Below are 13108 nucleotides of genomic sequence, written 5' to 3' on the forward strand. Positions count from 1 at the left end.
TCCACGCCGCGGCTACGTTTTTTCCCGCCCCGCTCTCGCGCATGCGCGCCGCCGTGTGTGGTCTCTCCCCCCCCCCCCCTCCGGGAAGCGTTCGCGCGTGCCGCCCTCCCTCCCTCCCTCCGCCCCGCCGGCCCCCCGCCGGCGCGCCTCCGCTCCCTCCCTCCTCCCCCGCCCTCCCGCCCGCCCGCCTCGCTTTCCGGGTAAGGCCCCCCGTCCCGTCAGCGAGGCACCGGAGCACGGTGGCCAGCAGAGGGCGGTCCGGACCCGAGTCTGCCGCGGCGCCATTGGCGTGTGGAAAATGCCACCAGATGGCGGGTTAGGATTGCGGCTCCGGTGAAGGCGCGGCCCCCGTTCCCGAGCCCCCGGCGACCACCCTGGAACCACCCCCCCACCACGGGAATAACACACCGGAGACTTTGGGGGGGGGGCAGAGCGAGGTCGACGGCCGGCAGCCGGCCCGGATGGGCGGCTGAGGTGAGTGCGGGCCGGCGGGCGGGCGGGCGGGCGGGCGGGCGGCGGCGGCGGCGGCGGCGGGGGGCGGGAAGAGCGGGGAATGCGGCGGCGGCGAGCCGCGGCGGCGCGGGGGCCGCCAGCGCCGATCCAAGATGGAGGCCGGGCGGGAGCTCGGGGCGCGGGGCGGGCGGCGGGCCGGGCGGGCGGGCGGGCGCGGGGGGCGGCGGGAGGCCGCGCGGGGCCTGTGCGGGGCGCGGCGGCCGCGGGCGGGCGGGCGGGATGGACGGACGTGCCGCCCCCACGGCTCCCCTCCCTCCCTCCCTCCCTCCCTCCTCCCTCCTCTTCCTTCTCGGGGAGGTGACGGCGGACGCGGCGGGGCACCCCAACATCCCGCTCTCCCTCCCTCCCCACCCCTCCCCGCGGGCCCCGAAAATGTGTCCTCGCCCGCCCGCCCGCCCGCCGGCCCGCCGGGGCACCACGGCGACGGGCGCCCAAGCCTTTGTGGCGCGCTCGGGCCCGCGGCCAAGCCCGCCCTCCTCTTCCCCCGCCCGCCCGCCCTCCCGGGTTCCCCGGACGGGGCCGGGCCGGGCCGGGCCGGGGCCGAGGCGGGTGGGAAGGCGCGAATGCTTGCCGTCGCCCTGCGTTTCTGCGGCGGTTGTCCCCCCCCCCCTCTCTCTTCTCCCCCCCACCCCCCGTCACATGACAACGAGCTGGGCTCAGCCGTGGGGTCGAGGGTGGAAGAGTCGGGGGTCGCGTGGCGTGGCGGCTTGGCCCCCAGGCCTCTCTCGTGCGTGGGGTGGGGATGTTGTGTGTGTGTGTGCGTGTGTGTGTGTGTGTAAGGAGAAGGCGGGGGGAGGGTTGATGACCTGGGCGACCTGTGGAGGGAGGGGGTGGTGGTGGTGAATCGCAGCCGGGCTTTCCCGCTATGTAAGTCTAGTCTTTTCTCTTCTTCTCTCCCGCCCCCCCCCCTCTCCTCCCCAACACTGCTTTTTGGGAGGGGGAGCAGGAGATTGCGGGTGTGTGTGTGTGTGGGGAATCGAGTGAAACGTGTCCGAGCCAGAGTACTGTCGTCCCCCCCCCGCCCCCCCGGGAGAGGAGGCCAATAAAAGTTGTTTTCCCTCCATTTCTGGGCGCTCGGGGGGGGGGGCGGTGAGAGGAGAGCTTGGGAAACTGAGTGTTTGGAGTTAGACCTCAACCTCCCTCCTCTGGACTCCCCTCTCCTCAAACTCCCCTCCCCCCCCATCCCTCTTCTGGTAAGATGCCAAGCCGGGTGCTTCTTCACTGCTGAAGGGACCGAACATTTTCCGGTTTTAGAGGATTTGCTCCCCCCCCCCAACTCGACTTCCTTCCATTGGAAATGTTACCTGTTCTTTGCACATTGCAGACGTTTATAAAGTCATAGCTCTTTTTTTTTTTTTTTTTAGCTTGTAGGACATCCCCTCCCCCCCCAAACAATGCCTGTTGGGTTGGTAGGGAATTTATCTGTTGTTAAAAGTTGGGTTAGTTGATGGGTGTAGTTTATTACTGGGTGTAGTTTATTAACTCCTGGTGTTTTGCCTCTGAGCAGAAAGGGTTTGCAAAGAAGTGTCTTAATTGGCCAAAAAAAAAAAAAACTTACATGAATTTGAATGTAACTCTTGTACCTTGAGTTCTCAGCATGTTTCAAGGAAATTGCAAATTTCCTGATGGGGGAAAGAAAGCACTTAGTGAAACATACATAAGAGTAAAATAAAAACAGCTCCTTTACTGTACGATGTACTGTGTTCTTACACTTATGAATAAATTGAGGTTAAAAAAATTAGACCAAAGAGAAGAATGCTGAAGGAAACGGAAATATTTTTTTGTTTTTGTGTTTTGAAAGCATAACACAGGTTGTTACTTAAAATTGTAGAAACCTACAGGTGTTTTTCTACCTCCCTTTCCATTTCCTTGAAAATGATTCTTTGAGGCTTAGAAAGATGGCCTTTATTACTGCTTGGGAGACTGAGGCGGGTGAGTTTCAAGTGTGAGGCCTTCCTGGGTATCACCAAGACCCTATATCCAAACCATAGCGTTGCCTGTACTTGGAAACACCATCTCCAAACCAAACCATTGCCTGTACTTTGAATAAAAATAAATTTATTTAGACATGTGATCTACCAGTGGTCGTTTTTACAAACCACTCTTGGGTAGAAAGAAAATTCTCTAGATTCAGTTTTTTGTTACTGTTATAAAGGTAAGGGATGTTTAACTACATGTGAAATATGGAAAATAATGTCACCTGGACTGCCTCTTTTGAAGAGTTATACAATTAACTGCTGTTGTGAATGACTCAATGCCTTCAAGGAACTGTGGTGTAGGGAGAGAGAATCCAGAGCTGAAGTTTATTTGGAACATCTCCCAGTTTTGTTTTGTATGGGATATTACTCATTACGTCTCATTGTCTCATCTGTAAAATGGGACCAGTATGGTACATTTTAAGCCAGATGTGTGTGTGGGAAAAAAAATCTTTCAAAATCCTAAAACGTAAAACTTTATAGTAGTGATTATTTTTTCCCCTTGTTTGGTTCTAGGTCAATATATCTCAGTATTTGGAAGGAGGCACTCTGAGGAAAAGTACATCCCTTTCCTTTTTGAGGCTAGTTTATGTGTTTTGGTTCATAACAAGTTAATACAAATTTGGTAGCTTAAAACCTATATCGGTTTCTATAGATCAGAAGCTTGGATATGGTGCCAAAAAGTCAGAAACAGCTGTGGTCAACTGGTAGAGTTCTAGTCTTGAGCAAAAAAAAACTTAGGGATATTGTGCCTGAGGCTCTGAGTTCAAGCCTTAGGACTGGCACAAAGCAACAGCAAAACACCAATACAAGCAAAAGGACCAGAGGCATGGCTCAAGGGCTAGAGCACTTTCATAGCGTGTGCAGGTCACTGGTACTGCAGTTAGCCTGATCAGGTCAAGTCTGCTAAGATAATCTTTTTGATGAACAATTAAAGACCTTAATTACATACATAAAATATCTAATGCCATATAACATCAGCACAGAAAAGCTATCCCATTATAACTTCAGATCTGTTCTACCCCCAAGGGGATTAATTATACAAGTGTCATTAGAGGGTCTTCAGAGTTTTACCTGCGTGGGACAAGAAGTATTTTCACAAAACAATAGCCTCATTTGATCTTGCTTAAAATCTTTGCTTTGCTCCTAAGGATTGAATTCAGTGCCCCCACACATGTTAAATGATTACCCAATCACTGAGTTTACATCCCTAGACGCCTTTATTTTTTGAGATGGTCTTACTGTGTAGTCCAGCTGGCCTTGAACTTAAGATTCTTTTGCCTTAGATTCCCCTAGTCCCTAGATTGCATGGCTAATATTAGGTAATTTTTGCTGTTCCTTAATGCCTGTTTTACCCCTATTATACATTAGATTAAGTCTCAGGGAAGTTAAGGAATTTAAAAGATTGAACTCTTTAAGGAGCAGGCAGGTTCACAAATTCATTGCATCAAACTGTTGCTGTGGTATGATTATTGGTCCAACAGCTTGTGAAAGAGGAAACTCTTCAAGTAGTTATTTGAAGCTATCAGTGTAGGGTTAATTTTGGTGGCACAAAGGAGATAGTATAAGTCATTTGACAGTCTCAGAAACAAAAAGTATCCTTCCCTCCCTTGGAGCTTGAGCCAACAGCCAAGGTCCTTGTTCATGGCTGTTGCTCTATCACTTTGAGCCACACCTCTAGTCCTACACTAGAGCCTCTTGTCCTAACTAGAGCCAGCCATGCCTGCAGTTGATGGGAAAGGCAATCTCCAGTTAAACTTTCCTGCCCAGGCTGGCTTCAAGTTGAGATTTTGTAGGTCTCAGCCTCCTGAGTAGCTAATATTATAGTAGTGAGCCCCTAGTCCCCAGCTAAAAGCAAAACTATTTTCAAGAAGAAGCAGTTAAGTTTACCTAGCAAATCAAACTAAAAATCACAAGTAAGTGTTAATTTAGTGAAGAGATGGGCAGGCCTAGTTTGTAACTTGATCCCCAGTATTATCAAAAGCAAAACAAATATAATTGAGGAGATACCGATTAACAACTTCTTACCACAGAGGTGAGATGGTAGGGACTAGATAACATCTTTTTTGTTGTTGACTGAACAAAGATAGGATTCTTTAGAATTCCAGGCCTAGTGGTACAGTGCTTGCCTCATAGAATTCAGGTGGTTCTTGGAACTATTGATATTCTATAGGGAAAAGAAGTAGTAAGCAGAGACCTAAAAAGATGCTGTTGCATAAGTTATAGCATGAGAGGTTCTTGAGGTAGAAAGTAGGGTGTATCTAGAGAAGGAAGGATGAGTTTTCTATTATTTTGATAAGACAGGATCCCAGTTTCTTAATACCTAGAGAAACCTTCATGGAGAAATAGGTGATGCTTTTAAAGTGAGCTTAGTAGGTCGTGGTTAGATCAGTTGGTCTCAAACCCTTTCTCCACATAACACATCCCAGTTGCTTCCTTTGGGGCTTTTTCTCTACTTGAATCTCTGTTAGACATCTCAAGTCCTGGGAGGCAACACTTTTTCCTCCTCTTTTAGAATGGCCTCATTGTGTAGCCTAGGGTGACTTTGAACTTGCTTATATAGCTGACATTGGCCTGGAACTTTCCTCCTGCCTCACTGTAAAATGGTTCTTTCTTCGGAGTCCTACTTTAGGCCGGCACATATTTAAAAATCTGATAATACTGGGCTGGGAATATGGCCTAGTGGTAGATTGCTTGCCTCTTATACATGAAGCCCTGGGTTCGATTCCTCAGCACCACATATACAGAAAAAACTGCAAGTGGAGCTGTAGCTCAAGTGGTAAGAGTCATAGCTTTGAGCAAAAGAAGCCAGGGACAATGTCCAGGCCCTGAGTTTAAGTCCCAGGACTGGCAAAAATAAATAAATAAAATAAATATAAAAATCTGATAATACCAAATGCTGAGAATGTAAAGAAATTATACTACCTGACTACTTGTGGCAGGAGTGTAGATTGATAACAATTGTTTTGTGAACGTTTCTTTTTAGTAATTGTACTTTAAGCCTAGCAATTATAATCTTTCCATTATCTCTATGAAATAACTTCTATAGCATATTCAAAGGGGTGTGCAAAAAAGTAATAGTAGCTTTGTTTTCAGTAACCAAAGTGTAGAAGTAACCTGAGTGTCTTTTTGTGGTAAAATGGACAAGTATACTTTCAAAAGTTACAGGTAGCTGGGCACCAGTGGGTAATGCCTGTAATCTCAGCTACTGTACTTGTGAGGCTGAGATCTGAGGAGCGTGGTTTGAAGCCAGCCTGGGCAAGAAAGTTGGTGAGACTCTTTAACCAGCAAAACGCTAGAAGTGGAGCTGTGGCTCAAGTGGTAGAGTGCCAGCTTTAAGTGAATAGGTCAGGGAATTGAGTTCAAGCCCCAGGACTGGCATTGGAGAAAGTAAGGGGGGAAAAAAAAGACAGACACTGGTCATTAATGTCTGTATTCCTAGCCACTCAGGAGGCTGAGATCTGAGGATCTCAGTTCTAAGCCAGCCAGGGCAGGAAAGTCTGTGCATCTCTTAAAAACTACTCAGAAAAAGCTGGAAAGTAGTGTTGTGACTCAAGTGGTAGAGCACTAACCTTGAGCCTGAGAAACTTAAGGATAGTATCCAGGCCTTGAGTTTAACCCCCAGGACTGATAAAAAAAAAAAGTTACAGGTAATCTTAGTTCTGTGATAAACCAATTTGGTCAGTATATATTCTTAAATTCTAGTACTTTGTTGCTGTTTCTGGAGTTTATATTTGTATTGTTTTATAGATGTAGTGTCTTGGTTAGGTTTAAGAAAATGAAATATAGGAGTTTTCCCTTCTATATGGAAAGATTTTTGTGTAATATTGCTATTCTTCCTTATTGTTAGAATTCATCAATGATACCATTTGAAATTGAAATCTTCTTTGTAAGTTTATTTTTTGAAGGAGCCTTGTTATGTAGTCAGGCTGGCCTAGAACTTGCTGTGTAGCCAGACAGGCCTCAAATTGTGTGTATACCACCATTTTTGTCACAGCGTTTTTTTTTTTTAATAACAAATGCAAGTCAGTTTTATGGCTGTTAATTCCATTTTATCATATGTCAGTTTCTAAATCAAGGCTCTGAACTTGTGAAGTAGATATTCTGCTGGCATTTCAGGTAAAGGATCAATATGTGCAAAGGGACAGCTTTGTGTTAGTGTAGTCCAGTGGTTTCCAAAGTAATGACTTCTGTGCCAGCACAAACTGGAACCTTGTTAGATATACAGGTTCTTCGGCCCCATTTTAGGCCTACTTGGGAATTCTAGGGCTGGAGACCAGCAGTCTGTGTTTTAACAGGTAATTTAGGTGCTTGTGATATAGGCTCAAGTAGGAAAAACTACTTACTGTGTAGCCTACCTCTTCAGGATATGCAACTTGGGTTTGTTTGGAGAAGGGGTCCTATTAAGGAGTGATTTATAATGCAGACCTATAAGCTGCGACCAGAGTGCCTGGTGTGCCAAACTAAAAACATTAAACTTTATCTTAGGCCAGTGGTCACCTGAGGTGCTGGTGCTGGGGTATTAGCTGAATGGTAGAGCTTGTGCAAAGTTCGGGGGTTCAGCTTCCTTTCATCTCTACTCCAAACAAAGGGGGAAAATGCCCTGGGAGCTTTAAAACTGCACCAGTGCTTGGGATTTGTTGCAGCCAGGACCACTGGACCCATACCTCTTGAGTTCAGATGCACTGTGAGAGTGCTGAACCATAATGTTGATAGGATTATTTACTGGGTGGGTCAAATATATGTTAAGTATGTGAAAACAAATAGCACAGCAATTTATGTAGGTTTTACATTTATTTCACAGGTGAGGTTGTGAGGTTAAAGGACTTTTCTCCCAATTCTAATGGGAATTAGTGAGTTTGAATTCAGGTTTTCTAACTCTGAAGACTGACCATTTTTAGGCGATTAAAACAACAAAACATACTCCCCCCACCCCCCCCCCCCAAAAATGAGGCTCATGTACTTGCCTGGGAGAATAATCATATCTTTAAGCTCTTGTTGAAAAATATAGTTGTAAAAATACCTATTTGTCACCAGTAGAAATCAGCAGTATTTTCACACTGTAGCTCTAATAATGTCAATATCTCTATAATTTTTTCATTAGTACTTAAAAATTAGGCTAACTGGAAGCTACTTAGGTGGCTGAGGCAGAAGGACCACCTGAGGCAAGCCTGGGCAAATAAAGTAAGACTGTGTCTTAGAAAAATATGTTGGACTCTACCTCTAGATCTGGTTATTGCATTAAAGAAGCATATTTCACAGTTTGACAAGTTGGCTTCTCTAATCAATATGAAATATTGATAAATTTAGGTTTAATTACTCTTCTAAGCATGGTATAATTCATTGAGTTCATTTAATGTATACCTGATGTAGAGCAGACAGAAAACAAAAATACCAATATGTTTGGTTTCTCCTCACATCAGAGTTTCTTATAAAAGTTGCCTGTTACCCCCCTTTCAATTGGCTGTTCAATTGAAACATGTTCTTTGTCATATATCAAGATTGTTAAATTGGAAAATACTTTGGATTTAGTGTACTTTTTTCTAAATATTTCATTAAAGGAAGATAATATGTGTTGTCTTAGCAAGCATCGTCATTCTTGTAGCCTGATAACAGCCTTAGAACTGTGCACTAGAACTTTCTGCAGTGAGGGAAATGTGTGTTCTGTCTGGTAGCTACTAACTGTAGTGATGCAGAACCCCAAATAATATAATATGGGTCGTCAGTACTATAACATACAATAACAGTACTTCCTACATGCTGTTGGATGCATTTTATGTGTACATATTAACTCATGTAATCCTTATGACAACCTTTACGCAATGGGCACTGTTAGGTCAGTTACAGATGAGGAAATAGAGAAGTGAAATGACTTTCTAGAGATATAATGAGTAATGAAGCGGATGTGGGTTACAGACCCTGACACTCTGGCTACCTTTATGCTCCAGTAATAATACACTCCTTTGTCATTTTCTCCAACTGCATATGCAGACTTTCAGAGGAAAGGCTATTAGAAGGAATTTAAGATAAATAATTTTCTTGTAATTATTAGCTGAAAGTCCTGTAGGACCTGTTTTATACTGTATGATTCTAATCATGGACTTTATGTAATATTTTACTTTCTACAAGTCAACTTCTATAGACATAGTAGCAGCTATTTTTAATGACTAACATTGATATTGTTAAATAATTTATTATTTTCTCCTGAGCCTAATTTAGACTTAGTTCTAATATGCTTATTTTACTTACTGAAATAAACTGAAATGTAATTCTGAGGTCATTGTGATGAATTGGCTCTTTGGAGGCTCTGTTTTCTTTTTCTCCCCCACCCTACCCCCTTTCTGGGGCTTAGACTCGGCCTGGTAATTGTCCTTTAGCTTCTTCACTTAATGCTAGTGATCTACTACTTGAGCCACAGCTCCACTTCCAGCCTTTTGCTAGTTAACCCGTGATAAGAGTCTAATAGACTTTTCTGCCCAGGCTGTCTTTGAACTGCAATCCTCGGATATCAGCCTCCTAAATAGCTAGAATTATACATGTAAGCCACCAGTGCTCAGCTCCTTGTTTTTTTTTTTTTTTTGTGCCAGTCCTGGGACTTGAACTCAGGGCCTGAGCACTGTCCCTGGCTTCTTTTTGCTCAAGGCTAGTACTCTACCACTTGAGCCACAGCATCACTTCTGGCTTTTTCTATATATGTGGTGCTGAGGAATCGAACCCAGGGCTTCATATATAAGAGGCAAGCACTCTACCACTAGGCCATATTCCCAGCCCAGCTCCTTGGTTTTTGCCTGTGGATCTTATCATCTTCAAGTTAAATTACTTGACACCAAAAAATTATTGTTCTGACTGTACTGAACATGTATGTAATGTAATTTTTTTTTTTTTTTTTGCCAGTCCTAGGGCTTGGACTCAGGGCCTGGTTATGTGGTACTGTGTTTTCTGTTTATGTGGTACTGAGGAGTCGAACCCAGGGCTTTGTGCATGCTAGGCAAGCACCCTACCACTAAGCCACATTCCCAGCCTTGTACGTTTCTTTAATTGTCATTAGTGTTTTAAAAATTTAGTATAATTGTATTTATGTAGCTTTTAAGTTGTATTATTATGAGTTGATTTAAAATGTATGGATATGTGTGTTTATGTTATGAGCAATGATATTTTTGAATGTAAGGGCTTGAGTATCTGTTGAAGAAGAGGAGGTACTGGCACCATTTCTCCTCAGATACCAAGGGACCATACATTTGAATAACTTGTGTTAACATAGATTATGGTATGTTCCAAGAACCACACAAGGGGAAAAGTATCTCAGAGTTCTGTTTTTAACTGTATTCAAGCCAAGTTGGTGGTAAAATGAAACTAAAACTGGAGGACTGGGAGGTAGCTGCTTGAAGGGGAATAAAAAGGTTTGTAAGATGGAGTCTCAACCCATGGTGGGTGTCCTGTATGTGCCAATCACCCCAAGCCAAGGGGGAAGGACAGAGTACAGTGATTGGAAGTGGTAGTCCTGCCTGTCATCCTCCTAGGGAATGTAAGTAACCACCCATAGGATTGTAGTCCAGGCCAGCTGGATACCCTATCTTACCCTATCTTGAAAAAATAACCTACACAAACAGGAATTGGCAGATTCAAGTGGAAGAGTACCTACCTAGCAAGAATGAGGTTCTGAGTTTGAAAACATCCTTTCTCACTGCCTTAAAAAAAAAGAGAGAGATTAAAAGGAACAAGCAGAGCTAGGAATAAGGCTTAGCAGTAAAGTGCTTGCCTAGCACGCGTGGAACTCTGGGTTCAATTCCTCAGCACCATGTAACTGGAAAAAGCCAGAAGTGGCTCTGTGGCTCAAGGGTAGAATGCTAGTTTTGAGCAAAAGGGAGCCAGGGACAGTGCTCTGGCACTGAGTCCCTGCCCCAGGACTGGCAAAAAAAAAAAAAAAAAAAAAAAAAAAAGGAACAAGCTAACTGTTGTTTCTCAGGTATTTCTTAGAAGCATTGTGCTTGGTGCTTTAAAATGCATAGCAATTATTTGTTAGATATAGCTCTTTATTAAACCCTTTGAATTGCTTTAGATTGATTACATGTTATTTAATTTGTTCACATCCCTTTAGAGAATAGGCTATTGGCAAAGCTATTTTATAGACAAAGCTTAAGCTTCTCCTTTCCTCACCCCCTTCCGTGAAGGTGAGAATGATCACAAATGCAGGTGGGGGATAAGATGATGGTGCTGAGGTGATCACTGCTAACTTACTCCAGATTAGTTTTTTTTTTTTTCACTTTTACCATTAGAAAATAAAGCAAGGAATTTGTCCTCAACTGAGAGAGTAATAATCATATAAACAGTCATATAGTAACAGGTACTATGAAAAGAATAAGTGAGGAATTGTGTTGGGAAATGAGATATATCCATTAGATCAGGAACCAGGAAAGGCATCTGTGAGGGTGTGAAATTTAAGCTGAGATATTCAGATTGTTTTAGGCAGGGGGAATAGCAAAGACAAACCTATAGCAGAAACCTGTGGTGTCGTAGGATCTGAGAGAAAGCTATATTTACCATAGAGAGTATAATGCAACAAGAGTATTGGCATCACGTGAGGTTACAGATATAGGCAAAGTATAGATTATGTAGAGTTTATTTATGATAGGTAAGATTTTAAAGAGGGCAGATTAGCAGAGGATTTTTGTTATTTTTTTTTAAATATAGTATGCTCGCTTAGCATGAGTGAGGTTCTAGGTTTGTTTGATCTTCAGTATAACACACAAACAAAAATAAAGCAAACAAATAAAATTCTGGTACAGTGGTTCTTTTTTTTTTTCTTATTGTCAAAGTGATGTGCAGAGAGGTTACAATTTCATACATTAGTCCTTGGGTACATTTCTTGTACTGTTTGTTACCTCCTCCCTCACTACCCCCTTCCCCCTTTCCTTCTCCCCCCATGAGTTGTTCAGTTGGTTTACACCAAATGGTTTTGCAAGTGGTTCTTAACTGATGGCGATTTTGCTTCCAGGGGTACTTCAGGCAATGTCTACTGATATGTATGTTTAGTTGTCAGAACTTGTTGGGGTCCTGACGTTTGCTGTATCTCTGAGTAGAGATCAACCATGCCCCTAAACATTTTATTGTTTAGCTTCCTACAACAAAGAACTAACTGCTTAAAATAACTGTAGTGCCAAGACTGCTACTACTTTTGTCTGCTTGTGAAATATTAGATTAGGTAAATGGGGATAGAATGTAAACAAGAAGGATTAGGTGATGATGGAGAATGTGGGTGACGGATAAAATGATTATAATAGAGCTAATAATGAGAACTCTTCTGATTCTGTGTTTTGGGGATAGATTACTGATAATCAAAATTTTTGTTGCTGTGATAAAAGGCCCAAGATAAATTCCGCCCCCCCCTTCTGAAGGCTTAAACTCTGGGCTTGGGCATTGTCCCAGAGCCTTTGTGCTCAAGGTTAGCCTCCAGCCCTTGAGCCACAGCTCCACTTCTGGCTTTATGTGGTTAGAGATAAGAGTCTCACAGACTATCCTGCTCTGGTGGCTTCGAACCTTGATCTCAGATATCAACCTCTTGAGTAGCTAGAATTATAGGCAGGCATGAGCCACCTGTGCCTGGCCAGAGAGGAACGATTTAAGGGAGGAAAGGGTATTTTTATTTAGCTCATAAGTTGCAGTCTATCAGGGTGGGAATGGTGTAGGGCTTCAGAACGGCTCACCTTGTGGCAGCCAGGAAGCCAGGAGATAAAATGTCTTTAGTTCTTAGCTTTTTCCTTTGCTGTCCTCTTTTATCCTACCTGGGCCCCAGCCTATGGAATGGGGCCTTCTAGGGCAGCATTTTCCCCTCTTAGTTAATCCTAAATTAATCCTTAATCTGGAAACATCCTTATAGACACATCCAGAGGTGTGCTTTACCAGTCTCTTAGGTGCTTCTCCATTCAGTCAATTTGACAAGCAAGATTAACCATCACAAATTAGAAAAAGGCTGTGTCAGGTTTTCTTTGAGTGAATGGTGATCCTATTCTAAAATGATGCTAATAATTTGAGTGAATGGTGATCCTATTCTGAAATTGCCTGCTGAGGGGAAGAACCGGAGTGAAGTGTTGTGATTATTAAAATCTAAAGTGAGTGAATGTCAGTTGCTTTTACTAGAAAACTGGATGGAAGACTTAACACTAAGTAGAAGAAAACATGTACCTTATAGCGGTAGTACTGTGCAGTCTACAGTTGTCACATTCAACACTTTGAAATCTTTTATCTGTTGTCATGCATTTGGTAGTTCCTTCTACTTTCATTTGCATTACTTAACATGTGACAGGGTGCCCCTTTGCTTGTATTTCAGTAACAAAATCTCACATCCCATCAGTCACTGTATTGTTGCTTTTTGGGAAAGCATGGAATTGGGATTATTGCTGGCAGCATTGGATATCTGATTTGTTAACCTCAAAAAAAATTTTTTTTTTTTTGGCCAGTCCTGCTTGGACTCAGGGCCTGAGCACTGTTCCTGGCTTCTTTTTGCTCAAGGCTAGCACTCTGCCACTTGAGCCACAGCGCCACTTCTGCACTTTTCTATATATGTGGTGCTGGGGAATCGAACCCCAGGGCTTTATGTATACGAGGCAGGCACTCTTGCC

General features: G+C 43.8%; 1 protein-coding gene across 1 annotated transcript in view; it reads left to right on the top strand.

Annotated features, from left to right (window-relative positions):
- The first annotated feature begins 243 nt into the window (after window positions 1–243).
- The window catches only part of Stag1 (stromal antigen 1), a 150826-nt gene continuing 137961 nt past the window's right edge, over window positions 244–13108 (top strand). Inside the window, exon 1 of the mRNA XM_048334971.1 lies at window positions 244–474. The gene's annotated coding sequence lies outside the window, so the exon portion shown is untranslated. The remainder of the gene's footprint in view (window positions 475–13108) is intronic.

This window comes from Perognathus longimembris, chromosome 26 (genome assembly GCF_023159225.1).
Source record: "Perognathus longimembris pacificus isolate PPM17 chromosome 26, ASM2315922v1, whole genome shotgun sequence".
NCBI lineage: Eukaryota > Metazoa > Chordata > Mammalia > Rodentia > Heteromyidae > Perognathus > Perognathus longimembris.